Below are 14,703 nucleotides of genomic sequence, written 5' to 3'. Positions count from 1 at the left end.
ACAACAACAGTCGAACAGTGATTGCAGACCACATTCCTCCCAAGGACTCTGTTCGGAAAGCTTGGGAGAGAACAAGAGACAAACCTGAGCGACGGGAGCGGCTCAAAAATAGAAATCCAAAACTTTACGAAATGATAGAGGGCATTAAGGATGATAATAATGGGCGGAATCTTATTGCCATGGAGGTGTTGGCCGTAGATCGAAGATGTGCTCTCACCATGAGCAAAAACCAACATGCGGAGAAGAGCCGGTAAACATTAGATTCGACTCTGAAAGTTATTGAACCAGATTAAGCCGATGATCCTGAACTTGACCTGTAGGTGGTGTTTTTGTGTTCCTCTTATTTCACAGGGAGCTGATAGCAAGAAGCCTCGTCAGTGGAGATGTGGAGAGAGCACTGAAACAGTCTATGATTCTGGCTCATCCTGTAACCTCACAGGAACTGCTGGCTGATTTAGGTAAGACCTAGCTGACATGGTTTCTGACAAATTAACATACTAATGTTTAAGAGAAGAGAGGATAAAATATAATCTTTCATCAAATTAGGAGGCTCATCACTTTCCCAATTGCTGCCTTTCAAGTTACAGTTTTGGAAATGAATAATCATCCTATCATTATGTTACGCTGTTATAAGTTACACCAGCCACTCAGACTCTCAAATCCTACTGAAGTAAAGTGGCATTAAACTAATAAAACGGTATTTTGGAGCCTACACTTAATAATAGAGCACACTTGGGATGAACAACCATTATCATGCAATATTTAAACATGTCTTACTGTCTCTTACATTTCACACATTATTCTACTTCCAGATGAAGCCAGAAGACCACCTCATAACCTCATGTCACAGGAAGGCACCAGGGGCTACTACAAGGCCGGTTTCACCAATCTTGTGACAGCGTACAGCCGGCAGGGACTCATCGATCAGAATCAGAAGGAACGGATGATGGAGTGGGTGAATCAAGACAAACATGAAGATATAAACACTCCTGAGTACCTGAATATCAAGGACTCATTAGAGGAATTTATATAATAAGAGAAAAAGAGAGAGAGAGAGAGAGAGAGGACAGCTTTGACAGCTTCTTGTGCCTTAACATATACTGTATGACTGTTAGTGAAAGGAAGAAGACGGAGGCCATTCACAATGTAGACCAATAGAAGTGGTGGCTGTAAAATATGATTGTTCTGATCACCTTTCAGACTTGTTTTTTAACCTCAAAATCAACTTTTCAGGTATTGTATGTTTAATGATCAGCACAGTATCTTGGAGTAAATCGCAGTGAGTCAAACTTTGCCATCGCTGTACATCGGCCACAGCTTTATCAAAGGCTGGGATGGTCCTTGATGCATTAATGATTCCAAGTGATAAAGTGATGCTGCCGTAAAAGCATTGTAGTTTATTTCTTTATTTTAAAAATGGATGTTAGGGATTATAACAAACTATTTTGTTTTCGTTTTTGGTGTGCTTATGTCTTAAATGCTGCACACCAACATACATACATGCTGGCTCACAGTCACCGATAAACAAGTTACTTAAAAAGACCAAAGATAACTCACTTCTAGGCTACTTTTATGTGCTTGTAACAGGGAGAATCAGATTTACAATCAAAAACTAGAAAATTCCAGGGAAATTTTGAGTGCCACGGGGCTGCTGCCGGGATGAGTACATGATTTATTTCTAGTGTTCAAAAGTCACCCTGATCATATTCTGGTTTTGAGAAATTTCTTGTAATATTGTTACTATAGTGTCCCGTTTGTAGAAATGGCTCAAATGCTACACACTTGTGTATTGTGAGTGCATGCACAACATTTACAAAGTTCAATTTTACCTTGAAGATGTATGGCACATTAAGTGCATCAGGCCATGCCAGGAAACTTAAGTGAATACTTTTCTTACTACAACGTCTAACTGCACTGTGTAAATATTGCACTGATCATATGGAGCACCAGGTTGAAACCAGTACATTATGAATATCATTTTTATGAGAGATAAAATATTGGAAAAAACCAAGTAAAGAACACAGATTCAAGTAAATTTTACAGCTCTGCATTTTGCTGAGATCAAAATTAAGCTGCTAGCTCGGTTAACTGGCAAAACAGACAGACAGGAATTAGCCAATCACAAAATTGTAGCTCAGTTTCTGCCCAGCAACAGGTTGCTAAGGACAGCTAAGGCTTTACTGTTGCTACGGCGATGTGTGTATCTGTTTGGAAATTCTTAAAATGCCCCCAGAATTTGACTTCTGACAAGGTCCCGAACAATTGCAAATTGTGAGAAAACCGAAACTCCTGTCCAAAAACCAAAAACACCGTGAGAGACACAGAAGCCGGCAGATTCTGACAGTGTTTATTTTATTCAGATATTCCTTAAAATTAGCGAGTAAGCTCAGTGCGAAGACAGAGTGAGATTCTTTTGAAAAAAAAGACGATTACATTAGGGTCAATGGGGAGCGAGACAGGTATTGCTGCCGGTCTCGGCCCCCCCGTTTAAATTTTGTGCAGACCCCGCCTGTTAACGTCACATTTTATGAATCCCAACACCTATGTCTACATTTTGACAAAAAATTATTTGTTTCCGTTTCACGGTTTGGCCGTGAGCTCGAGTTAAAAATAAAAATTAAGGTTATTTTTTACTGCTTCTCACACTCAAGCTAACTGACGCTTCCACTCTAACTTTGAAGAAAAAGTGATTTCCACTCCTCGTTTGACTGCTCATAGTTTGAAAAGTTTACATGTTATGTAAAAACAGCTTGGTGTTTTGGAGAGAGCACAAGTATTCCTCCGTTTTAAAGTTTGAATCACATTTCTACGTGCAGGGATGAGAGAGCTAGGTGACTCCGAAAAAAGGCAAAATTTTGTAGGTTTTTCCAAAAATACCCATTCATTTCCAATGGTGAATTCTCCCGGTCTTTTAGGAATAACTTTGGGAAAAATTGGAATTTCAACACCAAAAGTCGTAGCACCTCTTTCCCGATTGAGCCGCACGTTTTGATGTATATATTGTCGGGGTTTTCTCCCCTGTAGAGGAGTGCCTCCGAGCTGCGCACCCGTGGCACTAATCACAGCTTAAAAAAATCTGAGTTTGCATTTTACCCCTATATTATGTTCCATATTGTGTTCAGGATGGCTACAGCATGATATATTCTATGTATTCTGTTTTTAACTTTCTTTTGTTTGATCATTATTGTTATTTTTATTATTCAGTGGGTTTTATCCTCCATGTTATGTATTCTATGTATTTTATTTTCATTTTATTTTATCATATTTTGATTATTATCAAGTAGGATTCTCCATCTCATGGTTAACATGTTTTTACTCATTACGTCTTTTTTGAATTTTTTAAATCATTATTACATTATCAAGTAGGATGTTCAACATGATTTTATTTTAATGTTGTCTTCTTTCATTTGACACACTTGGCATGTGTAATTTCTTTATTGTAAAGCACATTGAGTTGCATTTCTTGTATGAAAAGTGCTATAAAAGTACAAATACAACAGTTTGGATTTAATGAACTGAGCTGATAGAATGATATTCACACCTTTCACAGTGTAGGAATGAGAGGTTCATAATATTTTGGGTTTTTGAATGTTTCTTTATTTTTATTAAGACTTGATTAAGACTTTCAGAAAGTGTTGTGATTTTCAGTTTATGATCCTGTCCCTTTAATTTACATTATCCATATATCTTCTGTTGCTTCTGTATCTCAGGTGTTCTTTAAGATGATCTACTCATGAGGTGTTGAACCCTGAGTGGATTATAAATACTTCTGTCTGATCATTGTTGGATTTTTATTGCAACTGTCTGAACTATGAATCTTTGTGGAATTAATTTGACATCTTTTATTTTTTATGTCAGTTTGATTTTTCCTTAACTATATTCTGAATATGTAATAAAACCAGCTATACTATAATTTGTTCACCACTCAAAGCCCCTGCTATCCAGGCGCGAAAGACTCTTGTTGGATGGATTTCTCTGAATAAATTCTGGCAAAGTCATGTTGTTGTCCTGTGACTGTTTGAAACTCTTAAATCATCTTACATCATCATTCACACCAACACACTACACAGATAATAAGACTACTGGATCCTTTGTGTATTTGAAATGTAAAACCTTCCCATCATATCCATGGCTGATGAGTTTTGAGAGGAATTATTATCAATAAAAATAACACTGAACAGACATTTCTACAAGTTGTGGATCAGAAAGGACACTTTTACTCTACTATATTTGTTCGTCAGCAGTTGAGTTGGCCTTTCTGTGTCAAACTGGTTCAAAACAAACATCATAGGGAGAAAGTTTAAAATCAGTCTTGGAGAACAATTATTAATAACAAGGTGATGAACACATTTTTTCACCGTAGAAACATAACTAAAGTACGACCATAAATCAAACAGATGCAGAAAGACTTCCCTCTTTAGCCTTTAACTACATTTTATTTCAGTCATTTTCACTTTGATGCACTACTGCACTTTCCTTTTTTCATGCCTAAGCCAGCAGCTGGCTCTGTATAGAAAAGCTTTGATGGAAAATAGCATGCCAAAATCAAAACTGAATGCCACTGACTTCCACAGAGAGGGTGAGTTAAGTGAAGCAGACTTAACAGTTCAGTACATTACTGTTGTCTTTTTATCTTTGACGTTAATCAAATGTGTGTAGCCTAGAGGAAAAAGAACAAAAAACACTTGATAAATATGTTTGGGTACTTTCAAGCCAAGCAGAAGGTAACCAGGCGTCAGTTCCATAACGCAAGCTCGGAAAAGCGGCGCTTATTGATGAAGACCTGACTTGAATGAGCCTAACAAATGAGATCAGGCTAAAGCGGTTCCATAAAGGCCGAGCCACGTTCACACAATCAAACTAATTCAAGACAGGCTCGAGTATTCAGACTAATCGCTTGTGCACGCCATTCACATGCAGCCCATGATGTCGAACACAGATCAAACGGATTCACAACGACACAATCCACCACAGAAGAGCCAAAGAGCAGCAGCAGTCTGCAGCACACACTTCTGCTGGAAACATATGTCACAAAAAACAATAAATAAAATCCAAGAGAAAGGCTGGCAGGAAACAGCTGATCGACTGAATGGGTCTGATCTGTCTCTGAAGGTGTGCTCTTGTTGCAGCTCTGTCATGTACAAGCTCCTCAATCAGGGACACACCCTGACTAACAGAGACACAGTGCATGGGTTGAGGTCATTATAGACTGGACTTTAATCAATTAACAGAAAAAGGGAAACGCCTCGACATGCATCCACTAAACACGTCTTAATTGACTTTTATGACATTATTTTAAATGTACTAATCAGTATCCAATACCTTTTAAAACAGCGCTTCATACCAGGAAAACAGCAGTTAAAGACATATGGATTTAAATATTACATCTCTTGTCCAAATATTTTTGCAGTTGTTCAATATTTATGAGGCTGTTATTCTGTCAGGGCTCAATGTTCAATATTATGAACACACACACGTATGTATATGTATATATATATATATTATTAAGTTGACTATGTACTCGACTATATATGTATGAATGTATATATGAGTATTAAGTTGACTATATATATATGTGTGTATATATATTTATATGATTATTATTAAGTCGACTTTATGTAAACTTCTTATTCTTAGTCACTATGTGTCTGTGTAATGCTGCTGCTACACTGTAATTTCCCAGCTTGGGATCAAGTATATCTATCTATCTATCTATCTATCTATCTATCTATCTATCTATCTATCTATCTATCTATCTATCTATCTATCTATTAATGAAGCCATATAATATATTAAATCATCTCTTTCAGGCTACGAAAGCATATTACTAAATGTCTTTTATAGGTTCTCCTTTTGACTTTAAACAAAAAAAAAGTTCTGCTCTGTAGCACTTTGAGATTGCTGTAAATATAAAGTGCAATACAAATAAAATGTATTGTTATTATTATTATTATTATTATTATTATTATTATTAAGCAGCAGCTCAGACTAAGCCTGGCAGTTAGCCTGGTCTGAACCAGGGTAGTTTGCAGCACACGTTGCCATGGTAACTGAGTTTGAACAATGCTGAGTTTGCTTTAATGAACCAAATCTGCTGGAAAATGAGCCAGAATAACGAAATAAACCTGGTTTATTTGGTAATCCTGCTTCATGGAACAGGGCCCAGGTGTTTTAGGTCAGCCCAAAACACACGTTACCTGAATGTTGACGTAATTTACTAATACGTGAGGAAAGCAGAGACAAATGTTTCCGTGATGTTTGCCTGTACTGTGTATTCCACAAATATACACAATTTATAAATGTATAAGTTACCTGAACACATATTTAAAAGTCGCTTATACCAAAATATTACCTTACAAACTACACCAGACTCAGATCAACACTATAAAAAGATAAATCAGGCGAGTGTGTCGTTGGCAGACTCACCGTTCAGTGTCCAACATGGAAACTGTTCATGAAGAAGATGAAACCAGGCAGCAGCAGGTGTAGTCCGACATACACACACACACACACACACGCACGCACGCACGCACACACACACACACACACACACACACACACACAATGGCGTCCTCTGGTCCGGTTCACCACCGTTAGCTCAGCACAGACAGACCCGCACACAGAGTCTCCCTGATCAGCAGTGATTCAGTGATAAATGTGCGGTCCTGTCCACAGCTGAGCTTTTCTTCTGTTGACTGAAACAAACAGCAGACTATCTACCGCTCCACAGCTCTGTGTTTCCTCTGTCTTTGCCTCTCTCCTGTTCTTTTACAAACACCGCCATCTGCTGGCCACTTCCGTACCTACAGCCAATGTACACAGGCAGCAATGACTATCTAGAGGCAAGTATAAGGTGCAATCTGTGTTTTTTCTTTATAAGAATAATAATAATAATCATCATTAAAATTATTATTATTATTATTTCACCATTTGCCTTCAATATTGCTTAAAACTTTAAAACTGTTTAACTACTTAACTATTTACATTATACCTGACTACCTTTTTTAATCTTTCAGTTTTTCATTTTTCTTTCTTTATTAAATTTAATTAATTTCCATCTTAATGCCACTAATATTTCCCCCTAATTTTATTAGGGCTTCAGTCAAAGACAGGTCTTATATTGAGTCGATGAGGCGGAGTTAGAGACCTTCTCCTTCTTTGAGTCGGGACTCAGTAAAATATGAGCACATATAAAATACACACATTTTTGTCATATTGTCATATGTGATGTGCATCATGAATACATATCCATAAATGTGCTTAGAAATTATAGGTCATAGAAATAAATCATAGCATATGTGTACATATAGAGCCCAGAGGCTGTTTTAGGTATATTTAGTTGACGTCCAGCTTTAAAAGTCTACAAGTTTGCTTCTTTTCTATGATTTCAAGTATGTTTAATACTTATAGGCTACATTAGAAAAAAAATGGGCAGAAATCTCTGCTCAGTCATTCCTCTTAAGAATTATGAGACGTATCCAGATGGATATGATGGGAAGGTTTTACATTTCAAATACGCAAATTATCAACTTTATTTTCAGTACTCTTATTATCTGTGTATTGTTTTGGTGTGAATGATGATGTAAGATGATTTAGGAGTTTCAAACAGTCACAGGACAACAACATGACTTTGCCAGAATTTATTCAGAGAAATCCATCCAACAAGAGTCTTTCGCGCCTGGATAGCAGGGGCTTTGAGTGGTGAACAAATGATATTATAGCTGGTTTTATTACATCTTCAGTACATAGTTTAGGAAAAATCAAACTCAAACTGACACAAAAAATAAAATATGTCAAATTAATTAATTAAGATTCATAGTGTGGACAGTTTTAAAGAAATTCCAACAAGTATTGATCAGGCGGGAATATTTATAATCCACTCAGGGTTCAACACCTCATGAGTAGATCAATCACATCACTCATCAGAACAGCATCTTAAAGAACAGCTGAGATAGAGAAGTGCTTTACAACAGCAATAGAAAAGGCAGAACCCAATAAAATGACAATACAAGCATTACAAAAAGAATATACATGAATGAACTAAAATTAACAATCTGATAAGATACAAAAATGCATTAAACAAAAAGAAATATCGTTAAACATACACAGAAAAGAATTAACTAAGTAAAAGAGAGTTTTAAAAATGCATTTTTTTAATATATGAGTTATGTTAATTAAAAAAGAACAGATTGATAAACAGGAGGACCTGCTGTAACATGAATTATGTTAATCACAACAATTACTGGCAGTGATAATCAAGTCAATCAGAGTGTACTTGAACAGGTGTGTGTGTGTGTGTGTGTGTGTGTGTGTGTGTGTGTGTGTGTGTGTGTGTGTGTGTGTGTGTGTGTGTGTGTGTGTGTGTGAGTTAGTATGTCAGTGTGGGTGTATATTAGCGCGCAGCGTTTGCTTAAGAATTTTCTTTTTTAAGGACGTCTCTGCCTTTGATTGATGATGTACAGTGATGGCGACTTTTGACTCACTCTGAAGTATTCCAAGACACTTTACTACTTATTAAACATGACTACAAATTTAATTCTGCTCCACATAATACACAAACTGAAGTTGACCAAATTAAAGATTGTCCAAATCAGTTGCCATGTACCACTTCTCTTTTTTGCTATTTCCCCCTTTTGTTTAATGAGTCCTTGATACTCTTGTACTCAGGAGTGTTTTTATCTTCATGTTTGTCTTGTTTCACCCACTTCATCAGCTGTTCCTTCTGTTTCTGATCGATGAGTCCCTGCCGCTTGTACACTCTCACAAGATTGGTGAAACCGGCCTTGTAGTAGCCCCTGGTACCTTCCTGTGACATGAGGTTATGAGGTGGTCTTCTGGCTTCACCTGGAAGTAGAATAATGTGTGAAATGTAAGAGACAGTAAGAAATGTTTAAATACTGCATGATTATGGTTGAGCATCCTAATTGAACTCTATTATTAAGTGTAGGCTCCAAAATACCCTGTTTTATTAGTTTAATGCCACTTTACTTCAGTAGGATTTGAGAGTGTAAGTGGCTGGTGTAACTTATAACAGCGTAACATAATGATAGGATGATTATTCATTTCCAAAACTGTAACTTGAAGGGCAGCGATTAAGAAAGTGATGAGCCTCCTAATTTGATGAAAGATTATATTTTATCCTCTCTTCTCTTCACTGAAGCATTAGTATGTTAATTTGTCAGAAACCATGTCAGCTAGGTCTTACCTAAATCAGCCAGCAGTTCCTGTGAGGTTACAGGATGAGCCAGAATCATAGACTGTTTCAGTGCTATCTCCACATCTCCACTGACGAGGCTTTCTGCTATCAGCTCCCTGTGAGATAAGAGGAACACAAAAACACCACCTACAGGTCAAGTTCAGGATCATCGGCTTAATCTGGTTGAATAACTTTCAGAGTCAAATCTAATGTTTACCGGCTCTTCTTGGCATAGTGGCTTGAGGCAGTGGTGAGAGCACATCTGTGATCTTTGGCCAACACCTCCATGGCAACAAGATTACGCCCATTATTATCATCCTTAATGCTCTTTATTATTTCATAAAGTTTTGGATTTGTATTTCTGAGCTGCTCCCGTAGTTCAGGTTTGCCTTTTGTTCTCTCCCAAGCTTGGCGAACGGAGTCCTTGGGAGGAATGTGGTCTGCATTCACTGTTCGACTGTTGTTGTTGTTGTTGTTATCAGATCTTCGAGCATCTAGCAAACTGGAAAATAAAAATATATTACTGTAAAATCCATGGTCCATATATATTGTATGCCCTTACTGAATCTCAACTTTATTTTTTTATTTCTATTTTTTACATCAGGGACCATGTACATAAAAAACCATTAATCTTAAAAAAGAAAGAAAATATGCTCTACCAGATTTAGCTAACATCTAATTTCCATCTGCAGTCCCTGGGCAGGTAAATGATACAATAAAACACAGAGTAAAACCTAACACCATACAAAACACACACACACACACACACACACACACACACACACACACACACACACACAGACCTCATAGAAATAAACATATAACAGAATTTAAAAATAAACAATACATATACCTATAACAAATTGATAAGAAAAAGCAGGTCAATAGTCAATGTGATATTAATGGGGACAAGACTGCTTACTTAAAAACAATATTTTAACTTCCTGAGAGAAAATGTGAAAATCTGTGCAGGTTTTCAGATTGGTGGGGAGCTTAAATGGCTTTGATGGAAAAGGCGAACATCAAATAATTGAATATCAGTTCTATTTGGACAAACTATGTATATATATGACCAATTCAGACCAATTCAGAAAACAACAATTTGAAAGTATTCTGGTATCTTTCTTGTGAAATTATTAAACTGACTTACTGTTTGTATTCTTCAACATATCCAAGCTTGTAGCTTTTGATATTATCAATATCATCAGTTTTGATTGAGCTGATACTTTTCAAATATTCTTCATTGGTGAGAAGGTTGGGATCATCTCTTGGCCTCGCTCCTCCAGTGATGGCGTATTTTCCAGGGTTTTCGTGGGAGTCATCATAGCCTCTCTGAAGCTTAAGAATGGGTGCGTATGCAGCAAGGTTTTCCTGAACCTGATTTAAAAAGTATGTCAATATATTGATTTATTCACATGCACACAATGCAATACAGGGTTCAGTATCTTGCACAAGGACATTTTGACATGTTGACTGGAGGAGCTGGGAATTGAACCGCCAATCTGCTGATTAGTGGACGACCCGCTCTACCTCCTAAGCCACAGCCACCCCGAGGTAAGATGCTCAGTTCCCAAATCTTAAAGACCGTGTAAAGTGAATTCAGACATTTTCTTCTAAACACATTAAATAGGTCATAAATGTATTTCTATAAAAGGTGTAAAAACAGGGATTCTACTTATATGGGCATCAGGAGGAGCAAGAGGCGCCCTCCTGAACCTGTGAACCAATCAACCTGTCAATCACGACGTAGCCACGCCCTAATGCACACCCTGCTTTATCGTCACATATAAAATCAGGGAGGCCAAAATGTCCCAAATGAACATCATACTGCATTGAAGAAGGCTTTAAACTAGCGATTGAGACCATAAACACATTTTGAAAACGTTTACTGAGGTTAGAAATCAAGTGAGAAGTTGGTGAATTCTCCATTGACTTGTATAGAGACGGAAGTCCTTTTGACACCAAAACAGTCGCCCCCTGGTGGCCTTTTTTATAGAATGCAGTTTTAAGTTACTTCCGCGTTGGCCTCATTGCAGAGGACCGGAGCTCCCCTCTTGGTTTCAAGATTTCTGTGTCAGGATTTAATGGGCGGGTCTGAAAATCACTGCCGCGGTGAGGTATAAATACATTCAGTGCACACTACTACTACTACAGTCTACAGTTAGCTGAGTTAGCCACCGAGCTAGCCGCTGAGTTAGCAGCAGAAAGCTCTCAGACCTAGCCTCCATGTTTCTGGTAGAGGTGGTGACTTTGATTGACAGGTGACACTTGGTAGTGGGCGGGGTTTCAGCAGACTCGGCGGCCACTCCCACAGCGTTTGAGAGCAGAGAAAAAGGTTGATTTTTACACAACTTTGAAGCCTAATTTCATATATTTGGCGATTTTTTTAATCATTGAAATTTGGCAGGGTGGTTAACAACACACTTATCTGTGGTATGTCAAACTCAGAACACATATTTATTCTTACTTTACACGGACTTTAACAAAAACAGGAGCGACATGGAAATATGAAGTCAGTGTGTACTTTATAACCAGACTATAGTGTAGTGACATTGCTAACGCAGAATGTTGGCTATTGAGATAACAGAACTAAGACAATATATTATCATATAACTAAATGAGTTTATTTAATTGACTGCAGCGATCATGTTTCAAATTGTCAAGTGTAACAGTTCCGGATCAGCTTGTAAGTAGATAGTGTGCTCCTGCTGGCCTCAGATTGATCTTTAGGACTCGAAGCACTGTATGGCTAGACAAGTGACAAATTTGGTGACTGACAAAATAAGCTGCTTTAGACTGCAGCTGGAAGAAGTGGCTTTTTAATAGTGTTCCAACAAAAAAGGTTGATCTTTTTAAGTTTAATTGTGATTAATTAATTTTGATCAAAGCATAGACATTTTTATTTACACCTTCTGTAAACTCCTCTGTCCATGCCCTCTTATACACTAAGCACTCTTCCCTCTATGTTCTCATACTCACATTACATCAAATGTTATCAACCTCCAACATGGATACTCACTTCATTTTTCACTTTGTCACGAAGTTCCACAGCAGCTCCTCTAAGATCACTTGGGTCACTTCCAGTTGCTTGTACAACTGCATGATAGAGACAATTCTGGTGCTTTGACTTCACTTTGACCACTTTACCATCATCTTGAACAATGTCAAAATGGCCGCTGTAAGCTTGAGGTTGTGGGTTGATCTTTCCTTTGATCCTTGAGAAGAAACTGCTTTTCCTAAAAAAGAACAAATGAAGAATCTGAACGTAAACATTTTAATCCACAAATATCACAATACTATGGAATAATTTTTTTGCACTATATAATCTGAGAACTGCATTTAACATAAATATAAAAAAATAAATAAATAGAAATGATCAATGAGGCTTTCTCAGTGAACCTACTCTGGTGGCTGCAGTTCTTCTGCTCGTTTTGTCAGCTGTAGTGTGATGGTTCCAGCAGACTCATCTGTTCCTTTGTAATGATCCTCTGAGAGTTTGTTTCCATGCTTATCAGTGACAATGAGGCAAATCCCTTTACCTTTGAGTAAGCCACTTTTTGTGAGCACAATAATGTCAAAACCTGTAGCAGGGTGATCTACATTGCTTATGTCTTCCATGTAATTCATTAAATCCGTCTGTTCCTCCTCTGCAAGCAAATTCTCAGTTTTGTGACTGGCTGATCTCATGTTGTGTTTGTGTCTCTGGTCATTGAAAAAACTTTGAGTTTTTTGTCTGCCCATTATGTTGCCAACAGCTTCACCAACAGAGTTGTTCAACTTGTTCTTAAATGTCTTTGTCAAACAAGAGGTCATATGTCCAGAGCAAGCCTTGATAAATGATTGGGAAACACTGTCTGCAACTGTGCACAGAATTTTGTCTTTAGCACGTTGCACATCTGGTAGATTGTGTCGTCCATCTTGGTCGTATTTCACTGCGTCTTGCTGAAGCTCCTCCATGTCTCTCAGTAACTTAGGAACAAAAGTTTCATCAATTACCTTTTTTGTAGGAACAGATTTCAGAATTTCAATGAAATGTGTACTGCAATCTGCAACCAACAAAGATAACTTGACACCCTTTGCAACACCAGAAAGTTTTGCTTTGTCCATAAGTTCTGTTGCTCCATTGCACACCACAGTGAGTTTACCGATAACTTGATGCACTGTTGTGCAGTCCATCATGTGGTAAGGAATTACTTTTTCAGTTAATAAGTCAAAAGTTTTATTTATTTCTTCCTCATCCAATTTTCCAATCTTGAAGTTATCTTGCTGAAGCGCTGCTTTTGGGACTTGTGAGCAGATGAAGTCATTGATGGCTTTAACCAAGTCACAGTTCTGCTTCACTGCTGAAGGAACAGCATCCTTAAAAGCTGAACTCAGAATCTTTTCAAAGGTTGCCTTCAGGCCTGCATCAACTGCGTAGTTCAAACCAGTGACCACAGCTTGCTTCCCTATTTCCTGTACAGTGTACTTGGCAGCATGTTTGAGGTTCTGCTTTAAAGCTGTTGATGTCATCTTTGTCATTACACTTCCAAAGGTTTCTTTACCAATGGAGGAGATGGCAGACTGAGCGGTTCCTTTGACAGATGAAAACATATGTTTTCCTGACTTGATGATATCAGTGGCAACAGATCTGAAGGACTTGGTACCATTTAGCAGCGATTTTGATACCTTGTGCACTGATTTAACAGCTTTCTTGATGGCGCTGAATCCGGCAGTAAGTAAAGATATACCAATGCTGATACTCTTGGATATTGCCCATTCTACCCAGCTAAATGTACCTGTTACCATGCCCACTACTCCATTGATCATGTCTGATACTCCCTCACTTATCAGGCCAAGTCCAAACTGACTTAGAGTGCCACATGATAAGGCGCAAACGAGAACTCCAGCCAACACCTGAGTTACACCGATGAAGAAGCAAATGAGAGCATCAATAGAAAACTTGGGTTTCTTTTTTATATCAAAAACAATACCAAGGCCATGCTCATAGAGTTCCAATAGCTCATTTGAGATGATGAAATCTTTTTCCTCTAACAACATGTAGACTGAACAGTCCTCTGTCATTGCATCACTGTTGTCTTTTTCCAGCTCCTTAAGTTTCTTCAAAGCATTATCAATGTATGTTAGCCACGATTTGAAGATGTTCATTCTGGCCATCATCTGACTCTGAAAGTTGTTGCTAGTTTCGCTGTGTGGTTTCAGTCTGTCAGTAACAGACATCTGACAAGCAATCATTGTGTTTGACGTTTCTGAAATATGAACATCTACAGCCTTCTTAGCCTGCTCCAACAGTCCTCTGGCCTCTGCTTTATAGTCACCCTCAGCCAGGTTGATGGTGATGTATGCCTGGTTATAGAGTGCCACAGCTTTGTACAATGGGTCAGCATTTACTACGTTCTGCCAATAGCTTTTAGCTCCATAGTCACATTTGGATTTGTTTCTGCAGTGTAAGTTAGTCCTGAGAACGGCCTGCTTAATGTGATCATAGAAATTATCACTTCTCCCCT

General features: G+C 37.9%; 1 long non-coding RNA gene across 1 annotated transcript; it reads right to left on the bottom strand.

Moving 5' to 3' along the window:
• Window positions 1-10,497: 10,497 nt before the first annotated feature.
• LOC133988177 (uncharacterized) lies at window positions 10,498-12,749 on the bottom strand. The gene is made up of 3 exons (XR_009925602.1): window positions 12,600-12,749; window positions 12,216-12,432; window positions 10,498-10,573 (listed from the first exon to the last, which is right to left on the bottom strand). It is a non-coding gene; the product is annotated as an uncharacterized LOC133988177 (long non-coding RNA).
• Window positions 12,750-14,703: the final 1,954 nt, after the last annotated feature.

Source organism: Scomber scombrus, chromosome 10, assembly GCF_963691925.1.
Source record: "Scomber scombrus chromosome 10, fScoSco1.1, whole genome shotgun sequence".
Classification (NCBI taxonomy): domain Eukaryota; kingdom Metazoa; phylum Chordata; class Actinopteri; order Scombriformes; family Scombridae; genus Scomber; species Scomber scombrus.
The sequence above is the reverse complement of the archived record's forward strand: the minus strand, read 5'-3'. Positions and strand labels throughout refer to the sequence as shown.